Source organism: Chenopodium album, chromosome 7, assembly GCF_948465745.1.
Source record: "Chenopodium album chromosome 7, dcCheAlbu1.1, whole genome shotgun sequence".
Classification (NCBI taxonomy): Eukaryota; Viridiplantae; Streptophyta; class Magnoliopsida; order Caryophyllales; family Amaranthaceae; genus Chenopodium; species Chenopodium album.
The window spans coordinates 48,899,464-48,915,103 of NC_137840.1; positions in this window are offsets into that span (position 1 = coordinate 48,899,464).

Consider the following 15,640-nt stretch of genomic DNA (forward strand, 5'->3'; position numbering starts at 1 on the left):
TTACAACCATAGGGCTGCTCAATGGATGTGCTGTATCCAAACAAAATCTTTTAAGAACCTTTTCTATGTATGTTGATTGATGCACAAGGATTCCATTCTCTAGGTGCTCTATTTGTAACCCCAAGCAGAATTTTGTCTTTCCTAGATCTTTCATTTCGAACTCTTTCTTTAAATAATTGACAGTCACTGAAATCTCTTCAGGAGTTCCAATGATATTCAAATCATCAACATACACTGCAATTATAACAAATCCTGATCCAAATTTCTTTATAAAAATACATGGGCTGATAGGATCATTCTTATAACCTTCTTTCAACAAATACTTACTTAGACGGTTATACTACATACGCCCAGATTGTTTCAATCCATAAAGAGATTTGTTCAATTTAATAAAAAAATGTTCTCGAGAACTAGATTTTGCTACTTCCGGCAGCTTGAATCCTTCTGGGAGCTTCATGTAAATGTCATTATCCAGTGGGCCATATAAATAAGCTGTGACTACATCCATCAAACGTAAGTCAAGTCCTTCTCTTATTGCCAAACTAATCAAAAATCTAAAAGTAGTTGCATCCACCACAGGAGAATATGTCTCCTCATAATCAATACCAGGTCTTTGTGAGAATCCTTGTGCAACTAAGCGTGCCTTATATCTTACAACTTCACCCTTTTCATTTCTCTTTCGCACGAAGACCCATTTATATCCCACTGGCTTTACACCTTCAGGTGTACGGACTACTGGTCCGAATACTTCTCTTTTTCCAAGAGATTTTAATTCTGCTTCAATTGCTTCTTTCCATTTTGGCCAAGCATTTCTTTAATTTGTCTACATTCTTCAATGGATTTTGGTTCATGATCCTCATTATTATCCATAACATCTAATGCTACATTGCATGCAAAAACATCATCGACGTCGATTTGATTTCGGTTCCATGTAATTCCAGACATGATATAATTTATTGAAATTTCTTCATTATCAGGTACCTAAATTTCTTCTTGTATCATGTCTAAAGTCTCTTTTGGAGATCCTTCGGAAATTGTTTCTTCAATTTGGCCATCATCAATCAATGCTCCTTTTCTTTTATGAGGATTCTTATCTTTGGAACCTATTGGTCTTCCACGTTTCTGGCGTGGTTTAGACTCATTAGCAATTTTATTTTGTCCTTCCGGGACATCTATTTTAAATGGAGCATTAATAGCTGGAATATGTGACTCGATCACTCTTTTTGGGTCAGCAAACGAGTCTGGCAATTGATTCGCTAAACTTTGTAAATGAATTATCTTTTGAAACTCCAGTTCACATTGTTTAGTTCGAGGATCAAGATAGGATAATGATAATTCATTCCATTTAATTTCATTTTCCAGCTCTCTCTTTTCTCCCCTTAATGTTGGGAAAAGTGACTCGTTAAAATGACAATCTGCAAAACGAGCCGTAAATAAATCCCCTGTTGTAGGCTCAAGATATTTAATTATTGACGGGGATTCAAACCCAACATATATCCCCAACCTCCTTTGAGGACCCATCTTAGTGCGTTGTGGTGGAGCTATTGGAACATAAACCGCACATCCAAAAATTCTTAGATGGGAAATATTTGGTTCCTGACCATAAACCAATTGTAATGGGGAGAACTTGTGATAACTTGTTGGCCTAATGCGAATTAGTGTCGTTGCATGTAATATAACATGTCCCCAAGCAGAAATTGGGAGATTGGATTTCATAAGCAATGGTCTAGCAATTAACTGAATACGTTTTATTAATGACTCTGCCAGACCGTTTTGTGTATGAACATGTGCTACAGGATGTTCAACATTTATCCCAATGGACATGCAATAATCATTAAAAGCTTGAGATGTAAATTCACCAGCATTGTCAAGCCGAATAGTCTTAATGGGAGTATCTGGAAAATGTGTCCGTAACTTAATCAATTGGGCAAGTAATCTCGCAAACGCCGGGTTACGAGTTGATAACAAAGACACATGTGACCATCTAGTTGATGCATCAATTAAAACCATAAAATATCTAAATGGTCCACATGGGGGATGTATGGGCCCACAAATATCTCCTTGTATACGTTCCAGAAAACTAATTGATTCAAAATTAATTTTAGCTGGTGATGGGCGAATAATCAACTTGCCTTCCGAGCAAGCAGCACATGAAAAATTATTATGAAGAATCTGCTGGCTCTTCAAAGAATGTCCACATGAATTCGTAATTATTTTTCGCATCATTATTGAACCGGGATGGCCTAACCGGTCATGCCAAACAACAAAATCATCAGTAAACTTTGGTTTACTATAGCATGAGCTTCAATAGCATTGATTTTTGTGTAGTACAAACCACTAGAGAATGTAGGTAGTTTCTCCAAAACATGTTTTGAGCCTTGAGTTATATTTGTGATTTGAAGGAATTCATTATTTTCTTCATTGATTGTCTCAATATGATAACCATTGTTGCGAATATCCTTAAAACTTAATAAATTTCTTTGAGACAATGGGGAGTATAAAACATCAATTATTTTAATTTCAGTTCCCCAAGGCAACTTTATAGTGGCTCTTCCGGAGCCCTCAATGATATTTGTACTACCCGATATGGTACTTACATTAATCCTTTTCATCATCAAATGAGAGAAATATTTTTTATTTTTAAGTATTGTATGTGTAGTTGCACTGTCAGCAAGACATAATTCTTCACCATTCATAGAAAATTGAACTTGAGTAATATCCATGTTCTTCATGAAATAAATACATGTCAAAATATTAAGCATAAAAATAAAGATGATAAAACAAATAAATCAATAAAAAACACTCAAATAGTTCATAAATTTATAAAGCAAAAATCCTTATTACAACGAAAGAAATAAACTTAAATAAATCACTAGAATAAGCAAACATAAGTCTAATACTTAAAACTAACATAAAACAATATAATTTTAATTATTCCCTTCTGGGGCAGTGAAGAAATCAGTAACTTCTAAATGAGTTGTACTGCCAAAATCAAAATTATTCCTTTCCGGGGAAGTAAGGAAATCACCAACATCAAATTGATTGGCATTGCCAAAATCAAAATCACCTTCACCATCTTCAAGAACAAGGTTTGCCTCAACTTTCTTTCCTTTCTTCAATGATTCTTGGTAAAGTTCAATAAGATGCTTTGGAGTTCTACAAACCCGAGACCAATGACCTTTTCCTCCACAACGGTAACATATATTGTTATCACTTTTTTCTTTTTCATCCCTACGTTGTTCCCACTTCTGGTGGGAATGTGAGTTTGTGAAATGACCTCCACGACCTCTACCATATCCACGTCCACGACCCCGGCCGCGCCATTGGCCACGACCACGACCTCTACCTCTACCACTACTGCTGGAATGATCTCTGTTTTTAGTTTCTTTCCCGTTATGGGTTGTCACATTCGCTTCAGGGAATGGAGTAGAGCTAGTAGGACGTGATTCATGATTTTTCATTAATAGCTCGTTATTTGGCTCAGCCACAAGAAGACAAGATATTAATTCAGAATATTTTTTAAAACCTTTTTCTCTATATTGTGTCTGCAGGACAATATTATTAGCATGGAAAGTGGAGTATGTCTTTTCAAGCATTTCTGCATCAGTAATATTTTCTCCACATAATTTCAATTGAGAAGTTATTTTAAACATAGCTGAGTTATATTCACTAACAGATTTAAAATCTTGCAACCTCAAATTCAACCATTCATAACGAGCTCTAGGGAGTATCACTGTTTTTTGGTGGTCATACCTTTCCTTTAGATTACTCCAAAGGATTTGTGGGGTTTTCACAGTTAAATATTCATTTTTGAGCCCTTCATGGAGGTGACGACGAAGAAAAATCATGGCTTTAGCCTTATCTTGAGGTGTTGCCTTATTAGCCTCTTTTATTGTTTCACCAAGCCCTTTAGCATCTAGGTGTATTTCAGCATCTAATACTCATGATAAATAATTCTTTCCGGTAATATCAAGGGCCACAAATTCGAGCTTGGCAAGGTTCGACATTTTTCACTATACAAAATAATATTAAAATATAAGTATATATAAATAGTATCCAAAATATGTACTAAACGTTATAATCATGCATAAATAATCCTGATACAAGTCATGCATAAATAAGAACGAAATAGAAGATGAGAACGTTAGCATGGAGAAAAATAAGAATGGAACCTTAAATTATTTATCATGCTCTGTATTCGTTATATATGTTGATATTCCAATAAACAAGCATGCAAAATTAGATAAATGTTAAATTATAATTGTTATGGGCTACGATCATACTTACATGATAATAATAATATGAGATTCTAGAAAAATGTTTGGTAATCCTACTCAGTTGACTAGCAATGGTGCAGATAACGTGTTAAATATGGAAGAGAAAATAAAGAGAGATGAGGGAAGATAGTTACATTATATTTCATATTCCATCTAGTACTGGATATATATAATGTACATTTCCTAGGGTTCCATCAATGGATAAGACCAAATACCCAACTCTAGAATATTCTAGATTGTACATGGGGTAATAGTCATCCATATTTAGATATTATCATAACATAATATTAATAATAATTAATATTTATTAATCATAATAATAATTAATACTACCTCTGTCCCCAAAAGAACGGTCCATTTGGGTTGATTTCGCGGGTATTAAGAAAGTTAAATAAAAAGAAGAAAAAGTATATTGTAAAGATAAATTTACATGGGGTTTGTAAAGAAGTAGGGAGAGAAAGTAATAAAAGTACATAGAGAAACAAAATTTTATATGGGGAAGCTAATTTTGCACAAATATTATTGCAAATTGGTGGGGATTTTAATGCAAATGGCTCATTCTTTTTCGGACTAAAATTAGGCCAAATGGGTCATTCTTTCGGGGACGGAGGTAGTAATAATTACCAATAATAAAATTTAATAATTCAAACAAAATTAATATTTTATAATATTATTAATTAATAATTTCTAATAATTATAACAATTCTTTCAAAAAAAATAATTAATAATAATAATAATTAATAACAATTTCTTTTTTAAACACTTGATATTAGAATCACAATGTGTAGAAACATTTTATGTGGGTATTGATTGTTAGTTCATTGAGTTGAATTATTTTTCATCAAATCTTTCCATAGATTTTAAGAATTAAAAAAAAGAGGTTGTTTTCAAGTAGTACTTTGTATATTATTATTATTTTTAGGGTTAAAAATATATGATTAAGAACAATTTATAAGTAAAATCATTAATATTCATTAAATCATTTTATTTTAAAATTTTTGTGAAATAAATATAAGTAAACCGTTGTCTTTTATCTTTCTACTATTAACATATGTTAAATATGGTACACATATATTTATGTTTTCACTCACCTAAATCGTATATGCACTTAATAATAACAACAACGACAACAACGACGACGACGACAACAACGACGACGACAACAACAACAACATTACAACATTAATAATAATAACATTTATAATAGTATTAACAATAATGTTGAAATCTGCTCTGCTCGGCTCAGCTCTGCTCTGCTATCCTGAAATTTGCTCTGCTCTGCTCTACTAAAATTTAATCTGCCCTGCTCTGCTTTGCTCTGCCCAGAAGCTCAAAAGAACAAGGCCTACCTCCGTTTCTTTTTAGTTGACACGTATTCCTTTTTAGGAATTTTTTTTAGTTGACACGTTTCCTTTTGGGTAAATTTTTTACTTTGCATTTACAAGCTACTCCACTTGATTTTTCATTCTCTTTCACTCTCTCTCCTCTCCTTAATATATGTGCCTAAATTAAACGCGTCAACTAAATAAAAACGGATGAAGTATAAAGTAATGATTACTTACAAATAAATAAAGTAATGATTACTTACAAAGATTTTATGTATCTTTTCAAAAAAAAAATGACAAGTTAAATGACAACTATAACCTTAGATAAAAAAAATAAATATACTCCGTAATATTTTTAACACAATTTGTGACACATGGTTTATGGACTATTGAGTTATTTTTTGGAAAAGACACATTATGCAAGTACTCCATTTATTACAACAAAATTAAACTTCATATATATTTTTACTTGATTTTTTAAAAAATTATGTAATAGAAGCTATAATCTTGAAAAATGAAATGAAAATATCTGATCAACAAATGGTACTTTTATTTCTTTCAAAAAAAATGATACTTTTATTAATTTTTTGAATAATTTATGAGTAGAATTTTAATACTCTATAATTAACTCTAGATACTTCAATAATACTTGCCAAAACCGACGAATGTTGATTATTTTTAGTGTGATTTTTTATTGCCATTTTTGTTGTTCTATTCAATTGATATAAATAGAACATAAGAAAGTCAAAATTTTTAATATAGTGTTAATATAAAAAAATAGTTATTCAAAATTACCGTGCATGGCACGGAACATAACCTAGTATTCCTCCTAATTTTCACTTTCTTTCTAAATTCTTTTTTGTTAATTAATCTTTCATTTATTTTGAAAATAATAATTTACGTTTCTTTAAAATCATGAATAACCAATACCGTATTACAAAAAGTACGAAGAATAGCAATGGATGACCATATCTTATGTATTTGTTTACATCGAATCTATATTGTAGATGTAGTATGACTTCTAATTAATGAAATATTTTTGGTATTCAAAAAAAAAAAAAAAAAAGTACGGAGAATAGCAATGGATGACCATATACATTAATTACATTCTTCTATATTCAACCTTACATAACATATGATAAATTATTACATAATCTTTTTCTATTTGCTTTAGTGTGTACGTTAAAAAAAAAAAAATCATATTCATACAATTTATATTAAACTAAATTTATTAATGATGTAATTTACAAAATAGATCTATTATAATATATCCATTTATTCAAATAGTACGATTAAATAGATAAACGGTTCATATCATCATAACAAAGATTAAATATAAAAATAGGTTGAGTTAGTGACAAAAGAAAATCTCCCCGTACACAATTTGCATAAATGTTATTTTGGGATGATTGGAAATATTGATCCTATTTATTAATAAATACTTTCTTTGCCTTGTATTGACTCTTACATCAATACACCCGAATCCAAATCAGATTGGCGCAACGGCCGCATTTGACGTTAACAAGAAAAGGTTCGTACAATGCTCTTACTATATGAAATGTATTATTTCAATCTAGAATTTTTTAAACGTATGTTTACATTGTTATTATGATATTTTGTCAATTTTGAGGTATATGTGATAAAAGAGTATGATGTGGTAGAGTTAATATCTTTCACGACTTGTTATATTTTGATAAAGGTATTTAATTTGATCATTGTGTTATTATTTGTGCTTGAGTAAAGTTTTGACAATAAAGAAATATACACATTGCAAAGGTAGTGTTGAGCATGATTTTATTGTCGTTGAAAGCATTGAGTCCCTTTTTCCTCTCAATGGGTTACTAATTTGATGCATGATCATTGGTGCCCCATGGTGTGGTAGCACCCATCTCCTAAACCAAGTTAATGTAGTGAGTTTGCCTCCTTAATTTGATTATTATAGAATAATATCTCTAATCCGTTATATTATGAGTAGGAGGGGACACTTAAAGAGTGTATGAGAGGATCAGAAACTTGGTGGAACATTGGAGGATATAGGTGGGTTGAATGCTTTCAAATGATGCTCAATATTAATATTTATAAATGATGTATGGAGATGGAATTGAAGAGCTGTGTGGAAACATCCTCACGCATGCTCAGCTCCTATATATTCCACTTAAATCTAGAAGCTTTATTGAGATTCACCAATTCTAGACTTATAGTATCTTCCACAATTTTTCGTCGATAAACCAACATGCTAGAATTATCTATAAATTTTGAGACATAATTAGTTGGGATTTTGAAAATCAAGCAACATAAGCAAGATCGATTTTGATTTTATGGAGTTTTTTTTCTTCTCGAATTTGAACTTGTTCTGTTTTGCAAATTCATATGTTATTTTAATTTGATAATAAATTTTATCCAATTGAGAATTTATGAAGGATTATATCATTGTAGAGTATGAGATGAGGAGCATGTGAGTTTGAAAAGGAGCTAAAGTGAAGCAAAAATAGTTTGGTTCTTTACGAGAAGATTAAGATTTAGATTGAGATTTATACTTAAGCTGAAGAATTTGCATGAATTGAGGAATAATTTGAATGATTTCTGGGACACCTATGTGATGGGGGTCGGCTATAAGATTAATGTTCCTGCCTTGGAGGACATAGTCGTCTGGCCGCTTAACCAAAGCTATGACTCTTGCTTTGGGTGCTATGCGGCCACGATACAGGTGGGCCCCCGGTTTCCCTTGGATCCAGCTGTTAAAAGGATCATAGATGGTTACCGCCTGGGGGTATGGCAACTTGCCCCCAACTCTTGGGTTAATATACTAGGCTTAGTGGCGCCTGTAGGATGCATGAAGTTAAACCAAGTTTTGAGGCATTTGCCTCCATGAATTATCTGAGCAAGGCTCCAAAATCAGCCGGACCTGATTGGTATACTTTGAAAAGTAATAAAGGCATGATGAATCTTGGGAAAAATTCTAAGTGGAAAGATTGGAGAAACAGGTTCTACATTATCTCTTCTACTCGGAACAAAAAATACAACTCCTGGAACAGAGATCCATTTCTCTTTGGTCAGAAGGCAATCCTATCGCCTGTATCTAAAGAAGGCTGGGATCAAATTTTGACGCATGGGCTGTTTAAGGTTGAGATCAAAACAGTTAAGGGGGGAACCGAGAGGGAAATAATCCCTAACAGATATATCCCCAGGTTCGAATGGCTTAAGGATCCAGTCTTTTTGGCCGCATGTGGCCTTAGCTTAGAGGAAAACAAAGGTAGATAGCCGGATGAGGGTTTTGTAGAGCATTGTTCATTGTGTTTGTTGAGCTAATCATACATTTTACCTATTTTTTGCAAAGGAAGATATGTCTCAGTTAACTCAAAACAAAAAACCTAGCAGCTCAGCATCCTCCTACCGCCAAATGATCCAAAGGAAGAACCAAGTGTTTAAAAAGGACCAACTTGAGCATGTAAGCTTCATACATCCGTCCTGCGTACCGTGTATGCTTGTTTCTTTACCTACTATGGAGTCGGGTTTATTCAACAATCACTGATCTTACCGGTTGTATAACCGGTCAACAATTAAAATTTTATTTTGGCTGGCCAGGGGGTCAGCTTTATAATGAGGAATTATACGGCCATTAGGTCGGTTTTTAACAGTTGTGTTTTTTCTTTTACTTTTGAATTTGAATTTTGAGTTTTGCATCTGTATGATACAAGCGGTATACCAGATGTTTTTGCCCCTGGACGGCTGTGCGCTTGGGTTTAAAAGTTGGTTGATTGACTTGGAAATTTTTTATACTTAAAAAGAGTATGACTGAATTCTGAACCAATCTATCACTATAGTGATTGCCCCAAACCAAGCGTGTAGCCGACCACTGAGCAGCCGGTGATGGATACAAGAGGTCATTGACCTCTTCTTTGATAGCCGAATGGCTATTCAGGCTTAAGATATTCTACTCTGGTTGTTTGGACTAGGATGTACAATCCGCATTAGTCCGTCTGCTATGCTCTGTTGCCACAACAGGCGGTTCTATAACGCTCAAATATTCCAGGCGGTCCTAAGTGCACCATCTACCCCATTTCAAATGGGATCCTAGGGCGTATTTGTCCCACATAGGCCTTCTGTGTATGTTAATAGCAATGGTTTCGCAATCCAATTATGCTCCATGTCCGTTTGCCCCATTGGGAGGACGTGTATAATTTCAAAAAGTAATCCAAGCTAGAACTTTGGCCGGTCACCGGTTGATGTCTTTAGACATCCGGCTCCCATAGACTTAGTCGTTCTTTAGATTACCCTGGTCAGACGGCTATGAGTTGACCAATTAGGTCATACAATCTTTGTCGTCTGTATGCGTTTGTAGAGTAACGAGAGATTCTCTCAGTGACGATTCCACCCGGATGGGCGTCGCCGGATGCCATACTCATATTGAAGCAGACAAATTTATAAAAGAAATTATCATCCGGCCATTGGCCTCATGTCTTTAGACATGTGTTTGGCTACTAAGTTTTTAACTTAGTTTATCATCCGACCATTGGCCTCATGTCTCTTGGACATTGATTTAGCTACTAAGTTTTTAACTTAGTTTAAATTTAGCATGTGAAAGTGAAGAATCACATTTATATAGAGTTTATAGGCACATTTATGCTAGTTTTATAGTTGTTTTTTTTGAGTATTTTATCGCTTTTTAGGTCGCAATTGCATAATTTGTCCTTTTTGTGCTCTATTACGCTTCATTTTTGTTTTTCTTAATGTTTTAGATAGTTTCTATAACTATTTGGATGCTTTCGAAGTGGTTTTGGAAGAATCGGACAATGAAAGGATGAAAAGTCGATGAGTCGAGGTTGTTCAATGAAGAATATATGTTTGTGGAATCTTATTTTGAGATTTATATGCATGAGGAATGAATATAGAATTAACAAGGGTCGCTATGCATATTTCGGAAATGAATTTGAGCTAGAAACGAAGGAAAACGATGGTCTTCAGAGTGTTAAAACAGACCTTTGGTCACTCTTTTGATCATAAATTGAGTTCCACAGATCAAAATGAACCGATTCAAATTACATTAGAAACTAGACTTGAAGATCTTTCCATTAATAGGTTTCACGCCCCTATACGCTTCCTATATCTCAAGTTACAAGCCTTTGAAGTTGACCCTGCGAAGCTGCCAATCCATCGCCCAGCCATCGGGCAATGGACGTTCTGTGCGATCGGCCGTGAGCTGCTGGTTGGGGCGATGGAAAACCAGCGCCCGCTGGTCGAACTCCCCCTTGTGCAGCTCGTCTGACCATCGGCCACCCATCGCCCGATGGGTGGGGTGTGCGCACAAGCTACTAGGAATCCTACATCGATTATAAGTCTTTCAATCGACCAATCATATCACGACTTATGTAATTACTATTTTCCTGATTTTATTTTATTTATTTATCTTTAGAATTAGTTTCACGATAATTTAAATACTCAAGGGATATTATTTTTCCCTTGGGCCTTTTTGTACCTTTTTTTTCCGTTTGTTTTAGTTTTCTCTCTAGCCCTAGTTTTTCATGGACAACTCCATGGATTCCTCCATAGATTTGTCCTTTAATTTGTTACTTTAATTTATAGAGGTAATTTTATTTCTTTACTTTTAATTATGCTTTCTTTATTATTTTAAGTTTTAATTATTTATTTTATGCTTGAGTAGTTTATTTCTTGGGTTTGGAAATCCATGTTTATATGATGAATCTTGATTGATAATTTTAATATTTTTATTATTGTGTTAGTTGAGACGAACAATACAAGAGGGGGGTGAATTGTATGTGAGTTCTTAGTGACTACTTTTGCGGAATATTAAAACAATGCTTATAGGAACTTGCAAAGACACACAGATTTTACGAGGAAACCTTCCAGGTCCCAACTGGAAGTAAAACCTCGACCCTACTTTAGGGATTTCAACCACAAACAACTTCACTATAATAGGGCAAACACCAAGTTACAACCTATTATAATCAGATCTTTACTCACAAGTTCCAGAACGAACTTGCTACACATTAGGACCCTATCCTACCCAATCTAAGCACCACACTTAGATTCACTCGCACTCCCAAAGTACATAATTTCTCAGCTTCACACTAGAAGCTTACACAAATTGTATGTAAATATTAAACACACATACACCCAAATAACCCCACCAATACAAATAATGAAACCTAGTATATGATAGGCAAGCAATGCACGAAATCCGAAACTAATATGACAAGGTTAGAAGCTTGGTAAACTTACTCAATTAAAGCTCTGTGATTTCTCCACACATGAACTCACAAAAACCTAAAACAATTCGATCTCTACTATTTATACAAGTACAACTTGTATAGCAAGTAGGTTTTCTAAAAGATAAAGAAGTTAACTTGCCTTATCTTAAAAACACGATTTAAGTAAATCATCTTTACAGAAATTTTTTTCCGGAAAAATAAGATAGAAAGAGAAATATTAAAAAGAATAAAATCTTTTTAAAACCAATTTCAAGAAACAAATTTTAAATAAAATCTTTTCATAAAATCTATCTTTTTATCTTTTCCAATTTTATCTTTATTTACCAAGCAACTTGTCACGTTTCTAATAAATCTCGTGCATAACCTACTTAACATATTTAACAATAAATCTAGAAAATAAAATCTTAACTAAATAATATTGTTGCGCCATATTCTTCATAGGAAGGTTACTTGGGCTTCACGCAGACTAAGTTCCTAAAGGAACTTACTGTCTTCATACGCAGTCCAGGCTGACACCTCAGCATGTTGTCTTCAAGTTCCTGTTAGGGAACTTAGTTCTTGTTAGAGAACTCTTCTTCTACTTGGTTTAACTTTCTGTTTAAGGCTTCTTTATGTCTTCTTAGCTCAAGATACTTCTTCCATCACCAAGATCAATTTCACCTAAACTAATCAAACACTTAAAAACCTTTATTAGTTGAGTTTGCTTTAGTTTAAGTTCATCATCATCAAAACCTTTTAGCTTCAACAATTTCCCCCCTTTTTGATGATGACAAACTTAAGCAAACTCTTGAGAAAAGTTAAAACAAATAGAAGGACGTATTTTTGTATTTTTGATTTATTAACACAAAGTAAACACACAACTAAAATTCAAAATACAAAAACAAGAAAAACATAAATAAACACAACAGAAAGCATAACAGAAAACAGAACATAAATTAAACTAAGAATTAAACTAAGCTACTTGGCACCAGAGAAATTTCTAATACTTTCTCAACTGAAACCAGAACAACTTCAGATTCCAAGTTTGCTTCTTCTTTTCCCCCTTTTGTCATCATCAAAAAGTCCTGCCTTTTCAAGTTATTAAGCATCTAGCCACAACCCCACAAGCAATTCATCGAGTGTGGGAAACTGAAGGCAGCGCTGCTAACTTTCCTTAAGCAAGTTCCACTTCCCTGCATAAGTGTTCAAAACATACATATCCACACAAGTATAGGCAAAGTTCCAACTATTCATTAAAACCAAAAAGATTTAGCATCCTGCAGAACAGATTTTAAAAATATTACAACCAAAAGTAATTGTTCCAAAAACTAAAACAGAAATTGAAAGTGTTCATGACTTCAAAGTGAAATAGGGCTAGGTTAATAATGAGGCTGGTAAATAGGAATTGCTATGTTAATTCTTCAGGAACTCCATAATTTGTCTGTTGTCTTCCTTTTGTTTAGCAGCAAAGGTATCAAATCTTTCCTCAAGATTCTTAATCTGCTGCTGAAACTCCAGCTTTTGATCCTTCAGAAGCTTGTCTTGCTGCTGCACAGACTTTTCTAACTTCTGAATCTTCTCAACAGATTCTTTCACTTCCTTTTCAGCCACCACCAACCTAACTGTTAACTTTGCAACCTGCCCATCCAGATCCCTGTCATCAGTATCCAGCTCCACTGGTTTCTCCATACTGGTTTGAGGAGCAGAGCTTGTTGATAATCTTCTACTCTTCCTCACAGGCTGCTCAGCCTCTTCCTTTTCTTTTCTTTTTCCTGTTCCTTTCTTTTCCTCACCCTTTTGCAGTTTCTGCACCTTCCCATTCACCACCTCCAAGCTAATCTCCAGCAAGGTTTCTTCATTAATCACATTTTCTAGTTTCTCCTCTAAACCTCCATATTTGCCTTTTAAAACCACTCCAAAACTTTCAAAGATTGTGGACAGGATGGCTCCATATCATACCTTAGTTTACTTGGAACACATTGTACCAAGTGTTAAAACATGAGTGAAGGAAAATTTATTTTTATTTTCTTGGACAGACAAAAGATCACAACCATGTCCATTAGACATGCTTCTCCTTTCTTTGATGTTTGAGGTAGAATGGTTTTCTTAACTAAGTTGAACAATAGCTTGTTCAACGGACTTAAATCATTGTGACTCATGATGTTCTCCCCCCTTTTTCCTCCAAGAGCTTCAACTATGTCACCACTCAAATATTTTCCAACTTTCATACTAGCCTTCCCCTTAATGTAGGTCTCATACCTAACAATAGGTGTTTTCAGAATTTTACCTAGGGTTTCAACATTGAATTAAATTTTTACCCCATCAATTTCACTAGATATAACTCCCAGTTTTATTTCAAAATTCTGACAAAACTCAGTCATAGCAATTGGGTACATGTAGTTATAAGATGCTTTAGACAACAAGTATTCCCATCCTTGGAACTTAATTAAATCAAGAATTTCTAGGAACCTAGCCTTTCTACACCAAGTTAAGTTAATGAGATGACCTACAACATACCTTCCTGCTTGCGATTCAAGTTCAGCTTGATCAACGATATCTTCATCTTCCTCGTTCTCAGAATTTTCTCTCTCCGAGTCCTCCAATTTTGCAGCAAAGTCCTCAACTTCCTGAATATGTTCTTCAACTGTCTTTCTCTTTCCTTTCATCTCTTTCCACTCTTTCAGCTTTTGAAGAATTGAGTCAGAGGTGAATTCCTCTGTTTTAGTAGGTTTAGGGTTTTGAGATGAAGAGGATAAAGTGGGTTTGTCTTGAGGTTCTTGGTAAGACACTAAGGGAAGAGAGGACACTTCTTCTTGTTCCAGGTTTTGGGAGTTTTGAGAGCTTTCGGAGGAGCTAATTGAAGTGATGATAACCATGGTTATGTCTTAAAGGTGTAGAAGGTTGTAGAAAGTTTTCACAGTGGGTAATTTTGATTTGACAGTGATGATGTAAGGTGGGTGAAGATTCCTTTTATAATAAATGAACCGGTGTGAAGGAAATTAAGAGTTTTTCACTTTTCAGTCATTAATTGAACATATTCAATTAATTTTTCTAAATTCAATTAACAGGATATATTTTTGCCAAATTATTTTTCTTTCCAAAAAAAAAACAAATTTCTGAAAATAAAACACGCAATTGGAACACGCTTTCTACACATGTGCAATGTACATAATTACTAACTTACAAAGTTAAGTGTTTTAATGAACTTACCTCCAGTAATTAACAACGGTGACACTTCAGCTATGTTTAGCACACCAATATTGTGCTAAATGCTTTTTTTTTGCTCTATTTACATTATTTTTTTATTTTGCCATATCTTAGAACTTCAGAAGCAATCAATTCAGCTTAATCATCCCAAGTTCCAGTCTCAATTTCTCAAATCTTTCTCTGCTCAAGGGCTTGGTTAGAATATCTGCAATTTGATTTTCATTATGAAAAAATTCTAACTTAATATTCCCTTGCTCCACATTATCTTTTAGAAAATAATGCCTAATGTGGATGTGTTTTACCTTTGAGTGTTGACCTGGATCTTTATAAATACATATAGCACTTGTATTATCACGGTAAGTAGGCACACATTCAAAAAATAATACCAAAATCTCTAACCTGTTTCTTTATCCAGAGTACTTGTGAACAACATGCTGCTGCTGCCACGTACTCAGCTTCAGCTGTACACATTGCAACTGTGTTTTGCTTCTTAGAACCCCAAGAAACTAAACAAGGTCCTAAAAACTGTACCATACCTGAAGTGCTTTTTCTATTGACCAAATCACCTGCATAGTCAGCATCAGTAAAGCCATTCAAATCAAAAGAGTCAGTTCTAGGATAG